This window comes from Neofelis nebulosa, chromosome 14 (genome assembly GCF_028018385.1).
Source record: "Neofelis nebulosa isolate mNeoNeb1 chromosome 14, mNeoNeb1.pri, whole genome shotgun sequence".
Taxonomy (NCBI): domain Eukaryota; kingdom Metazoa; phylum Chordata; class Mammalia; order Carnivora; family Felidae; genus Neofelis; species Neofelis nebulosa.
In genome coordinates this window covers 63,004,503-63,017,117 of record NC_080795.1, presented here as the reverse complement: position 1 = coordinate 63,017,117, position 12,615 = coordinate 63,004,503, and the positions used below count along the sequence as shown (strand labels likewise).

Sequence of the window (12,615 nt, the reverse complement as noted above, 5' to 3'; positions counted from 1 at the left end):
GTACTTCCTATTCATCCTCGACATGGCTGTCATAATAAAACCAATGAGGGGCGCCTGGGTGGCGCAGTCGGTTAAGCGTCCGACTTCAGCCAGGTCACGATCTCGCGGTCCGTGAGTTCGAGCCCCGCGTCAGGCTCTGGGCTGATGGCTCGGAACCTGGAGCCTGTTTCCGATTCTGTGTCTCCCTCTCTCTCTGCCCCTCTCCCGCCCGTTCATGCTCTGTCTCTCTCTGTCCCAAAAATAAATAAAAAACATTAAAAAAAAAATTTAAAAAAAAAACCAATGAAATAAAACCAATGAAACCTAATTCCATAATAAAACCAATGAAAATGATTTCACATGTGAAGCAATCAGCATAGAGGCTAACACATATACATACGCATATACGTATACACATATATGCACTAAATCAACAGTAGTATTATTAGTCAATTGCTAAAGTAGACTTACAATTATACAAAGTATACTTTGTATCTTTTGTATTAGATCACGTGACAACTTACCCTTCAAAGCCTGGAAATTCACGTATTCTTATCCCTTCTCTATTTTGCTACTTAGGGTCTGTTTTTGCCACTTGACATTCATTTTGCCACTTTTCAGGTAAAAAAGTTAATCCGATTTACCCTTAACCCCACTAAATATGAACCTCTGAAGATGTAGGGCCTGGGTGAAGCCATCTTCCAACCACACGGGGACTGAGAAGTGGAGACAACATCGAGAAAGCAGATGGAAGAAATGTAAAAGGAGAAGCCAGGCTATTATGGCATCATTTACACTATAGAATGAGGTTATGGTACCCTTTAGGCTCTTGATCCAACCTAAAACCTTACTCTCCAAATGCTCAGTTATTCGTTTTGGTCGATCCAGCTTGAAATAGGTCTTATGCCATCTGCAAAAGAACAACTCCTATCAGACACTTGTTAAAAATGCAGTTCCCTTGACTTAATGAGTCATTCTTCAGTAGTGGAGCTGAGGGATTCTGAATCTGTAACCAGGACCCCAAGTGCTTCTCCTATAAAACCGGTGTTATGGACTGAATTGTGCCCCATCCTCCCCAGGATCTGTGCCGAAGTCCTAACCCCACTACCTCAGAAGGTGACTGTATTTGGAGATAGAGTATTTAAAGAAGCTATTTTAGGTGCAAATTAGATATTAGGGTGGGTCTTAGTCCATTGTGACTGGTGTCTTTATGACAAGGGGAGATTGGACACAGACATGCATGGAGGGAAGACTGGGTAATGGATGACACAGGGAGAAGATGGCCATCTACAAGCCCATGAGGGGCGTCAGGAGAAGTTAACCCTAACCTTGACCTGGGACTGGAGGAAATAAATTTCTGTTGTCTTAAGCCACCCAGTATGTGGTCTATGACATGGCAGCCCTAGGAAACACGTATAATCACTTGGGGAAACATCAGTTCTGGGACAACTCATCCTATGCTAACATCTGTTTTACAACCTTCCAGGCAAGCAATCCTGCAGCCTTTCTTTTCCCTGCAGAGGGAATCCATAAAGTTCCAGCATGGCCCAGTCCAAATTGGAACTACTCTCTCTGTGCAAAAGTCATCTTTACTTTATGCTGAAATTTATGTCATGATAATTAAGGTTCATAATGATGAATCTAAAGTGGTTTCAGAACAGTCAAAGACAACAGTTTACTCACTGAAATCCTAACATTATGTATTCTCTTTACAGTATAATATTTGATATGTATATTCTAGAATTTAATTTAGGACATTTGACAAATATTATTTGGTTATAACTAGCACTTTCAATGCACTGATCATTCTGGATAAAAGGTAGTTGATCATAGTTTCTAAAGCAGAATGAGATTAAAATGTTATATGTGAAGTTTTCCTCCCCTAGGGATTTTGAACTTCTGAAGTGTAATCACCAAATGATGATAAAATCTCAATAGGTTTAGCTTCCCAGTCCCTTTTGAGGACAGATCTTTTAGTCTGAGAAGAAACATTCCTTGCATACAGATTTCTATCTGCACATCACATGCAGATAAACTTAGAGGCAACACTCCCGTTAGGAATTAATATTTTTACTGTTTTATTTAAAACAGTTCTACCAACTCTTTTACTGAAATAATGAGTATTTTGGACAGGTGCTATCCAATGGAGTTGTAGAAACTGATTACCTGTATAAGTGACCCCCCAAAACCTTTCCATTTTAGAGACGATATTTCTCACATTAAAGCAGACCCTGACAGGCTTAAGTTTAACAAAGGTCCTTTCACTTCCGCTGACTGTATTGAAACTCATATTAATAGTGATAATAAAGTAACAACAATAATAATAACTAACATTTACTGACTGCTTACTGTGATTCTAGTAGAAGGCTTTAAATATATTGCCTCATTTAACATAATTGTCAACCGACAGAGGCTGTATTTACTATTTGCATTTTACAGATGAAACTCAAAGAAGTTTAATGACTCAAAATCATGCACGTCAGTAAGTAGCAGAACCAAGTTTGAGCCCAGCTGACACACAATGTTACATTAGTTTCAGGGGTACAACTTAGTGATCCCACAAGTCTATAGGCTCTGCTGTGATCACCACAAGCGTAGCTATCACCTGTCACCATACAATGCTATCATCATATTATTGACTGTATTTCCTGTGCTGTGCCTTTTATTCCCGTGACTTATTAGCAACCTTTTTTTTTTTAATGTTTATTTATTTTTGAGAGAGACAGAGACAGAGTGTGAGGGGGGCAGGGGCAGAGAGAGAGGGAGACACAGAATCCAAAGCAGCCCCCGGCCTCTGAGCGGTCGTTCAACACAGGGCTCAGACTCATGAACCGTGAGATCATGACCTGAACCGACATCAGACGCCTAATGGACTGAGCCACCTAGGCGCCCCTCCCATGACTTATTTATTCCACAGTTGGAAGCCTGTATCTCTCAGTCTCTTTCACCCATTTTGCCCATCCCTCTCCCCTCCCCTTTCCAAACTCTGGCAACCCTCACTTTGCAGATCCAAGTTTCTTACCAAGTTTGATTTGTCTTTAAAATCCTGCTCTCAATTACTGTGTTCGTTCCATAAGGAGAAAACATAGTCCGAGGAAAGAAAAAAACCATCCTCTAGGCAACATCTGTAAAACATCTGTAAAACAGGGATATTAACACCTGCCTCTTGAGAGTATGGTAAAGATTAAGTATAAATGTAATTTACCTCAGTAGCCGGCCATAGTTCTTGGCAGATATTTCGTAAGTGCTTTATAAATGTCGATTTCCTCTCTTTCAGCAATTGTTGCCATGTATTTCCAGGACACTAAACTGGGTCACACCAAAAAACCTGTACCAAGTGGAAGGCATAGTTGCTCCTGCCTTTCTAGAGTTTATATCCAAATGTAAATTCAAAAGACTGTGAAAGGAACAGGTTACAAAATACTCTATTTCAATGAGTGCTTCGTGTGGGCATTTTGTAGCCAGACTCCGCTGGACTGGCATCCTGTCTCCACAATTGTCTATCCATCATCTGTAAACTCGTGGGCCAGTTACTTTCCGTCTCAAGATCCTTATCCATAGGATGAGGATCTACTTCATGGGGTTGACATGAGGCTTTTAAAGGTTATTCCTTATTGGTGTTCATTTGGACTAAGGAGGGTTGTGAGAAATTTGATTACTCATTGATGAGGTCATTCCATCCTCACAATGACTTGGTGAGATGTGTACTAGTTAACTATTCTCAGGTTGAGGTAACCAAGGCACAGGAGAGTAAATAGGTGACAAATGGCACCTGGCCAATTCAGTGTTGCAGCCAGGATACCATTCCAGGCAGTGTGGCTGCACAGCCCAGTCACTCCTCAAACCACACAACACTGATTTACAGATCATAAACGAGGTATGTGAAGTTCCAGAAATATTCAAATGCCAAAAAAGGAATATTTATTATGTTATCAATGTGTACAAAATAAAAACATACTGATTAAAAAGTTTTCTTTCCCTTGGGCTGAAAGGAGAAAATAAAAGGTTGTCCAATTTGAGAGAATAATAATGCCCTTAAGGTACGCTAAACAACATTATGCTTTTTTTTCATTCCCTAAAAGAAAGGCCCAAGTACATGAAATTGATGACATTTCCAGACTCTTTACATTTTTGCTTCCTCATGTCATTTCAAAGGATGACTTCTAACTTGATGACTTTTCCCATTAGCTCTGGGCCACTCAGCTGGCTTTTTCTGACAAAGGTCCACAGATAAATCATGTGTGGCTGACATGATTTCCTTGAAGTTCTCAGTGGTCTAATCTGCCTTGATGTGGCTCTTTTCATGGTTTCATGTGGCATTTGTGGTACATGAGTGGGCATAAGGCCAGCACGGTCATATTGCAGCCACTTGTCTCTTCAAAATGAAGATTGTGTTTAAATGAAAAATTGCATTCCAGGCACAAATTATTTCTCTTTGAAGCTCTATCTCCTAACATGACATTTAAAGGTTTTGTGGAGAGGGGTGCCTGGGTGGCTCAGTTGGTTAAGCCTCTGACTTTGGCTCAGGTCATGATCTTGTGGTTCATGAGTTCGAGCCCTGTGTTGAGCTCTGTGCTGACAGCTCAGAGCCTGGAGCCTGCCTTGGATTTTATGTCTCCCTCTCCTTCTGCCCCTCCCCTTCTCACGCTCTCTCTCTCAAAAATAAATAAACATTAAAAATAAAGGTTTTGCGGAGAGAAATAATTTGTACTTTTACATATTCATCAATGTTAATTTTGCACTTCAATTTACTGTGAGGAAGGAGAAATTCAGACCATCCTCCTTTCTTCAATACAATCCTTATTAAAATTCCAATGACATTTTTCACAGAAATAAAACAAACAGTCCTAAAATTTGTATGGAGCTATAAAAGACCCCAAATAGCTAAAACAATTTTTTAAATATTTATTTATTTTTGAGGATGAGAGAGAGAGCATGAGCAGGGGAGGGTCAGAAAGAGTGGGAGACAGAGGATTCGAAGGAGGCTCAAACTCACCAACCGTGAGATCATGACCTGATCATGATCTGAGCTGAAGTTTGACATTTAACCGACTGAGCCACCCAGGCACCCATCTCAAGCAGTCTTAAAAAGAACAAAGCGGGAGATCTCACATTCTCTGACTCCAAGTTCTATCACAAAGCTATAGTAACTAAAGCAGTGTCACATTGGCATAAAAATAGACACATAGATCAGTGGAATACAGTCAAAAGCCCAGAAATAAATTCATGCATTTATGGTCAACTAATTTTTTTTTTCTAATTTTTTGAAATGTTTATTTATTTTTGAAGGAGAGAGACAGAGACAGAGCATGAGTGGGGGAGGGGCAGAGAAAGAGAGAGGGAGACACAGAATCAGAAGCAGGCTCCAGGCTCTGAGCCAGTAGCACACAGCCTGACGTGGGGCTCGAACTCATGAGCTGTGAGATCATGACCTGAGCAGTCAGTGCCGATTCTTGAGTTTTATGTACATATTTCTGTAACGAAGTAATATATTTATGACACTTAAAAAGAAAAGAAATAACTACTAGGATTATGGTCATTTATGAGAGCCATATTTTGAAAGGTTCAATAACCACATGATATATTTTTTTAAGTTTATTTATTGATTTTGAGGGATGCAGACAGAGGGGGAGGGCAGAGAGAGAGAGAAAGAGAATCCCAAGCGGGCTGTCAGTGCGGAGCCCAACGTGCAGCTCAATCTCACAAACCGTGAGATCATGACCAGAGAGGAGATTTAGATTTGGATGCTTAACCAACTGAACCACCCAGGCACCCCACCAAGTGGCATCTTTAAATAGGATAATGATCTGTGAGAGGAGGGCACTGTTCTTAAAACAATAGCATGGTGTCTTACTACATTCTGGCTACTGTAACAGAAATACCACGAATTGGGTGATTTATAAACAGCAAACATTTATTTTTCACAGTCCTGGAGGTTGGGGTTCAATATGATGGCACTGGCAGATAAGGTGTCAGTTGGGGACCCTCTTTCTCATAGGTGGCATCTTTTGACTGTGTCTTTACGTGGTGGAAGGAGCAAGAGAGCTTTCTTAGGCCTCTTTTTTAAGAGACTAATTTCTTATAAAAAGCTCTGCTCTCTTGACCTAACCTACTCCCAAAGGTACAACCGCATAACCTCTTGGACATTATGATTTCAACGTATGAATTTGAGAAGAGACATAAACATTCCATTCAACATTCTACAAAACCATCATTCAAGTCAAAAGACAAGCCAAAAGCTGACAAAGGATTATCATGTAGAAGACATAAAGAACACTTCTAAGTCAATTGTGAGTTCCAAATCCAAATTTTTTTAAATGAGCAGAAGATTTGCGCAGATACATCATAAAAATAAAAAAGATATTTGAAAGGTTAGAAGGCTCGTGGAAAGAGGCTCAACATCATTAGTCAGCAGATAAATGCAAATAAAAACACCGCTTAAATAACATGTCGCTACCAACCATTAGAATAACTAAAATAAAAAATACTGATGACACCAAGTGGTGCCAAGAATTTGAAGCAATAGAACTCTCTACATTTTGGGGAAAATGTAAAATCATACAGCTGCTTTGGAAGACAGTCTAGCTGTGTCTTATAAAGTTAAATAGACGCTTATTATATGTCTCAGCAATTGCATTTCTAGGTGTTTACCAAAGAGAGTTGAAAACATATGATCACGCAATGACTTCTACGTAAATTTCCACAGGAATGTTTTTCATAATAAAAAAACTAGAAACAACCTACATGTCTAACAGCTAGTGAGAAGATAAATATTGTGGTACATCCATACTATAGAATACTACATAGAAATAAACAGGAGCAAGCTACTGATACATATACGGAATAACATTGATGAATCTCAAAATAATTATGCTGAATGAAAAAAGCCAGGCATGAAAGAGTACTTACTTTGTAATTTCTTATATTGAAGCAAAATGAATCCCCAGTTACAGAAAACAGATAAATGGCTGCCTGGGCCAGGGTGGAGAGATTGACTGAGATCAGGCACCAGGAAACTTCCTTGGGTAATGTATTTATTCTACATCTTGATCTTGATGGTGATTACGTAAGTGTAGAGATTTATCAAAATTTATTCAACTGTACACTAAAGAGTATGCATCTTGTGTGTAAATCATACTTCAATAGAGCTGATTCAAATAAAAACAATAGCCTGGGAACAAATAAAAATGCAAATGGTTATCTTGGAAGAGATAGAAGGTTTCAGGCAAAAGAATCCTTTTTATGTAATGTTTGATTGACTACCATGTGTTGGATAAGTATTCAACTCGTTCTGTGGCTCCTCAGATGATAAATAAGAAGAAGAACTGTCTTAGGAGAACATAAGTAAAATATTCTGAAAACTGTAAACTTTTGAGTTGGATATTTGAGAACTTTTCAAATTTTCTGAGTTGATAAAATGCAAAAGTCCTCTAACGTGAAAAGTTTTGACATCGTATTGACTTAATATAATTAATCACATTACAACTTCCTTTGATAACATTGATGTTTTGTGATTTCCCTTGAAATACCTGAATTATGAAGCCAGAAATTAAAATTGCATTAAAATATGCATTAGAATGGGAAAATAATGGACCATGTTCCATCCTTGGCTCTGTGCTGGACTAGATATATGAACTTGAAATGAGTGGCCTTCATGCAACTTCTTTTGTAAGTTGTAAAATCAAAGTACATGTTAAACTTCTAGGTCCCTCCAGCTCTTAAATCCCTCTACTAATTGCCCTAGTTAAAGACTGGGATTTTATATTTGACCCTAAAAGTATTTGTGGAACCATAAGAAGGCAGCATTCCATTTACACAATTTCTTACACAATTTTCTATAAATGCTCAGTACACTAAAATTACAGGACTTTGACAACAAAAGACAACTGATAAAAAGATTCTGTCACAATGAGAGGGATTCCTATGTTTTGAATCAGTGCTCCAATTGTTAGCTATGTTATCTGCCTTACAAGTTCATCATCTGACAAGGACAGAAGGCCATGGAAGCTTGCTCAGTTCAAGGTTACAATAATAAATTCCAGATTTACAGACTGAACACTGTCTTCTCTTTGTTCTGTCCTGGATCATCATCTCCTGGTCACTCATCTTAACCCGGGGATTGGAAGGTCCTTTTTTCTCTCACATTGGCATTCAGTTCATCCTTCTATACAACATTGAAGTACCTTCTCATTCTCTTAGGAAATCGCCTCCATCTTCCATAGTTAGAGGAAAAGAATGTTTAATCATTGGGAAAGAAAGATCTAAACACTGGGAAATTGGGGAAACTACCAGTTACCAGCTATGTCCATGCCCAAAGGACAATCTGTCATCCTGTTGGCTTCCATGTGTATCTGAAAGAATGCATTTGATTTGCTTCAAGTCACTACCTTCATTATACTAATTTGAGTATATAGTGTCTCATGGTAATGGAGTAAATACAAACAAACAAACAACACAACGAATCATAAAGCTTTTATTTGACATAGAGAAACTTGCTTGGGCAGGCAAAATAATCCATGAGATAACACAGCAGAATTTACAAGTTGGGGGAATCTAGAAATGCTATATAAATCTGCACCTTGAAATGCTATATAAATCTGCACCTTGCTACAGGACCAGAGCAGTCATGCCTACAAATGAAAAAAATGTCATTTGATTACAAATGCTTTTCTAATTATACTCTGACTCCATTTTAATATGTAAAATCTATTTTGATGTAGTGTTAGGATGTTAATAAATGTAAATTGCTTTTATCCTGACCTTCTGTTTTATTGTTTCTCCTCAGCTTTTATTACAGAATTGTTATTGCTATGGAAATGTTAACTTCCTGTTTGTATTTCTGGAACCCTGAAGGGCATGGAAGTTGGCCAGTTTAGGCTTTATTAGGTAGCTACTGAGAGAAAAATGTCTGCAGCACTTTTGTTCTGTTTTGCTGCAGTTCACTAAATGAAAATCTGCCCATTAAAAGTAAACTTTGTGGTCAGTGCCTCAGAAATGTCTCCCTTTTCTCCCAGTAACAAACCATAAACCTTCAGCTCATTTAGGTTAATTCTGGAGATCTGCAATTGCTGCTTCTAAACAAATATGAACTTAAATCTAACCATTCCCAAAATGTACATGTCTCTCTGGAATACTGGATGATAGCAGTAGTTAAAATTGGATGACTTTTCCGGATGTGTTTGATCATGTCTGCCTCCCACTGGAGGAAGATTACAGTGAAGAGTTGAGTCCTTGGCTTTTGAGTTCATAAACTCGATTCTGTGAGTTTACTTAAATTTTAGCTCTGATACTACCTCATAAACAGGAATGTCGCTTTACTAATTACTAAGGGAGATACTGAGAACAGTAAGAATGAACAACTAGCTCTCTATTCACAGTCTTTCCTCAGAACAAGGCAATTACAAAACTGAATTAGTGATAGAAAGCTGTTTGATGAGATAGCAGTAAAGGGAACTGAATGCCCTTGAAGGAATTCGCATCTTAATTAAAGGAAGATACACCTCTCTCTAGTGATTGGAACATAGTATGTCGGTCTCCTCTTTTGGATGATTACAGGATAATTATTAGAAGAAATTTGTGCTTTCTTTTTTCTCCTTCTGTAGTGCTCGCATTTGTTCTAACTAACATCTCCTTTATTTCACCAAATAGGTCATTTTATGTATATTGCATGGACAAAATAGACAATCTTTGCTCCATGGAGCTTTAATTTAAATGATGAAAACAGACAATTAAATGTGGTACGTAATATTTTATGTGGTTAAAAAACAACATTGGGAATAAAAATAAAGAAGGGTAAGGAGGGAGACAGCAATGAAGGAATTATTGTTTTAAATAGCATGGTCTAGAAAGGCCTCTCTAAAAACATGACATTGAAGGAAAAGACTGATTTAAGTGAAGGGCAGGCCATATGTGTATGTGGGCAGGAGGGCTCCAGGCAGAATAATTTACAGTGCAAAGTCCCCCCAAATGGGACAGTGTTGTGTGGATTTGAGAAACCAGAAGGAAGTCAGTACATCTGGACAAGAGAATACAGGGGGAGTGGTTTGAGATGAGATATGGATGGAACAAGGTCATGATGAAGAATTTGGAGTGTATTATGAGTTAAATAGGAAACACCTGGAAGGTTTGGAAGAGAGATATGACACAACCTGATTTGTGCTTTAAAGGGTCTCTCTGACCATTGCATGAAAAATAAACTAAAAATATGTGGTAGGCAATTTCTCAGATGCACCCAATGATTCTTGCCTCCTTCATGCTCTTATATAATCTCTTCCCCTTGAGTGTGGGCAGGATCTGTGACTTGAATTAACCAATAGAATATGATAAATATGATGGGAAAATTGCTTCCATGATTAGATTATATGAAATTATAACTTCCATCTGGCTAGCAGACTATCTAGTGGCTTCTTGACTTACACACTTTGATGAAGAAAGAAACCATGTTGGAGAAGTCCATGTGGCAAAGGAGGGTGGATGAGGGTGGCCTCTGACTAGCAACCACATAAGAATTGAGACCCTCTGTCCAACATCCCCTGAGGAACTGAACCTTGTCTATAGTCATGTGAGCTTGAAAGTGAATCTTTTCCCAGTCATATCTTCAGATGAGACCTTTGCCCTGGATCACCTTGACTGCAGTTTTATTGGATTCCCTGAAGCAGAGGACCTGATGAGCTGTGTCCAGACTCCTGACCCACGGAAACTATTAAATAATAAATGTAGGTTGTTTTAAGTCAGTACAAACTGTGGTGATTTGTTATCCGTCAACAGATAACTAATAAAGGAGATAAAGATAAAAGCTGGGAGAACATTTAGGTGAGAGGCACCAGTAACCTGGAATAGGGCTACTGTTGTAGGGAAGAAGATCGATTCAGAATGCAGAGCTCATAGTTTTGCTGATGTTTCAAATGTGAACTATAAGAGAAAAAGAAGAGTCCAGGCTAATGCCAAGTTTTTTAGCCAGAGCAATTCAAGTTCCTGTTCACTGACCTAAGGAAAACTAGAAGAAATTTTTTTGTTTTTGTTTTGTTTTGTTTCGGTTTTGTTAAGTTTATCTTATATTTGACCTTTGGGGGGGGGGGGCGGTGAAGAGGGTACATGTTGGAAATAAAAGTTTTAGCTTAAATGTGCCAAGTTTGAGATGTTTGTTAGACATTTCCAAGTAGATGTTAAATCTAGAGTCAAAGGGAAGGCCCAGGTTGGGTACACAAATTCAGAAGTTATGCAACCCATTCTTACATTCTCCTTGGGAAATAGTAAAGAAGGAAAACCCTGGAAAGTAAAGAAGAAAGTAAAGCATGAAAATAGCTTTTTACTTAATTCCCTGAGGGTCATGGATTGAGTAAAACCAGGAGAAGCTACAGAGAAGGGCTCAGAATCCATTACTGAGAGTCTCTGGTTTCTTCTAGTTCATGAGTGGGCTGGGTGGGAAATGAAGATAAACAAATAAATGAATGGTAAAGTCAAAAATTTAGTTATAAGCCCAACATAATTCTTTCCATTCAAGAAAATATGGCCACAAAGTAATAAATTAAAAGTTTCAAGTCTCCAATCAGGTGCCATTTTGTGAGGAGGGGTTAGGAAACAGACACACAAATAGTATTAACAAAAGAAGTGTGGGGTGCCTGGGTGGCTCTGTCAGTTAAGCCTCCAACTCTTGGTTTTGTCCCAGGTGATGATTTCACAGTTGGAGTGTGAGCCTTGTGTGGGGTCCTGCACTGACAGCATGTAGCCTGCTCGGGATTTTCTTTCTGCCCCCTATCCCCATCTCTCTATCTCTATCTCAAAACAAATAAATGAACTTAAAAAAACAAAACAAAACAAAACAAAACAAAAACAGGTGGTATCTGAGTTGCTAAGTTTCAGTAGAAACTGTACTTTAAATTTTGAATTGGGATCATTGCCCATTTCCCGGAGGGTACGAGCCTCTCTTGTGATACTGGGCAGGGACAGCAGGGTGCAGCCCCCAGTCAGCCACCTCATCATGAGGGTAAATAACCCCTCCACTGACAACCTATCTGTACGCATACGACCATTCTGCTTTTCACCTTCAGTACAGTATTTAATCAATGACATAAGATATTCGACACTGTATTATAAAATAGGCTTTGTGTTAGATGATTTTGCCCAACTGTAAGCATTGTAATGTAATGTAAGTAGTAGGAGCACATTTAAGGTTGGCTAGGCTAAGCAAGCTATGGTGTTCAGCAGGTTAGGCATATCAAGCGCATTTTCAAGGGGTGCCTGACCGGCTGAGTCGTTAGGGCATGTGCCTCTTGATTTCAGGCTTGTGAGTTCAAGCCCCATGTTGCGCACAGAGCTTACTTTAAAAAATAAAAAGAAAGAAAAAGCATTTTTGACTTAACAGTATTTTCAACTTACTATGGCCTTTTGGGGATGTAACCCCATCATAAGTCAAGGAAGATTCATTCATTTAATTTGACCAGTTCTTGAGCTAATAAGGGGATGAGCTGGGAGTGGGGGTGGGAGGCAGTAAAGTAGGAACTCATCCTAAGATAAGAGAGGCTGGAAGTCTGGTTTCAGACGGCAGTGTGAGACAGAAGTATCTGAAAGCTGTTGACTGTCCCCTCTAGGAGTTTTTATCCTAACATGTGGGTGATACTCTGACATTACTGAATA

The 12,615-nt window shown here is 38.8% G+C and overlaps 1 long non-coding RNA gene across 1 annotated transcript; it reads right to left on the bottom strand.

Annotated features, from left to right (window-relative positions):
• Positions 1 to 572: 572 nt before the first annotated feature.
• Positions 573 to 3,722, bottom strand: LOC131494480 (uncharacterized). Its single transcript, XR_009253431.1, has 3 exons — positions 3,185 to 3,722; positions 3,002 to 3,115; positions 573 to 889 (listed from the first exon to the last, which is right to left on the bottom strand). It is a non-coding gene; the product is annotated as an uncharacterized LOC131494480 (long non-coding RNA).
• Positions 3,723 to 12,615: the final 8,893 nt, after the last annotated feature.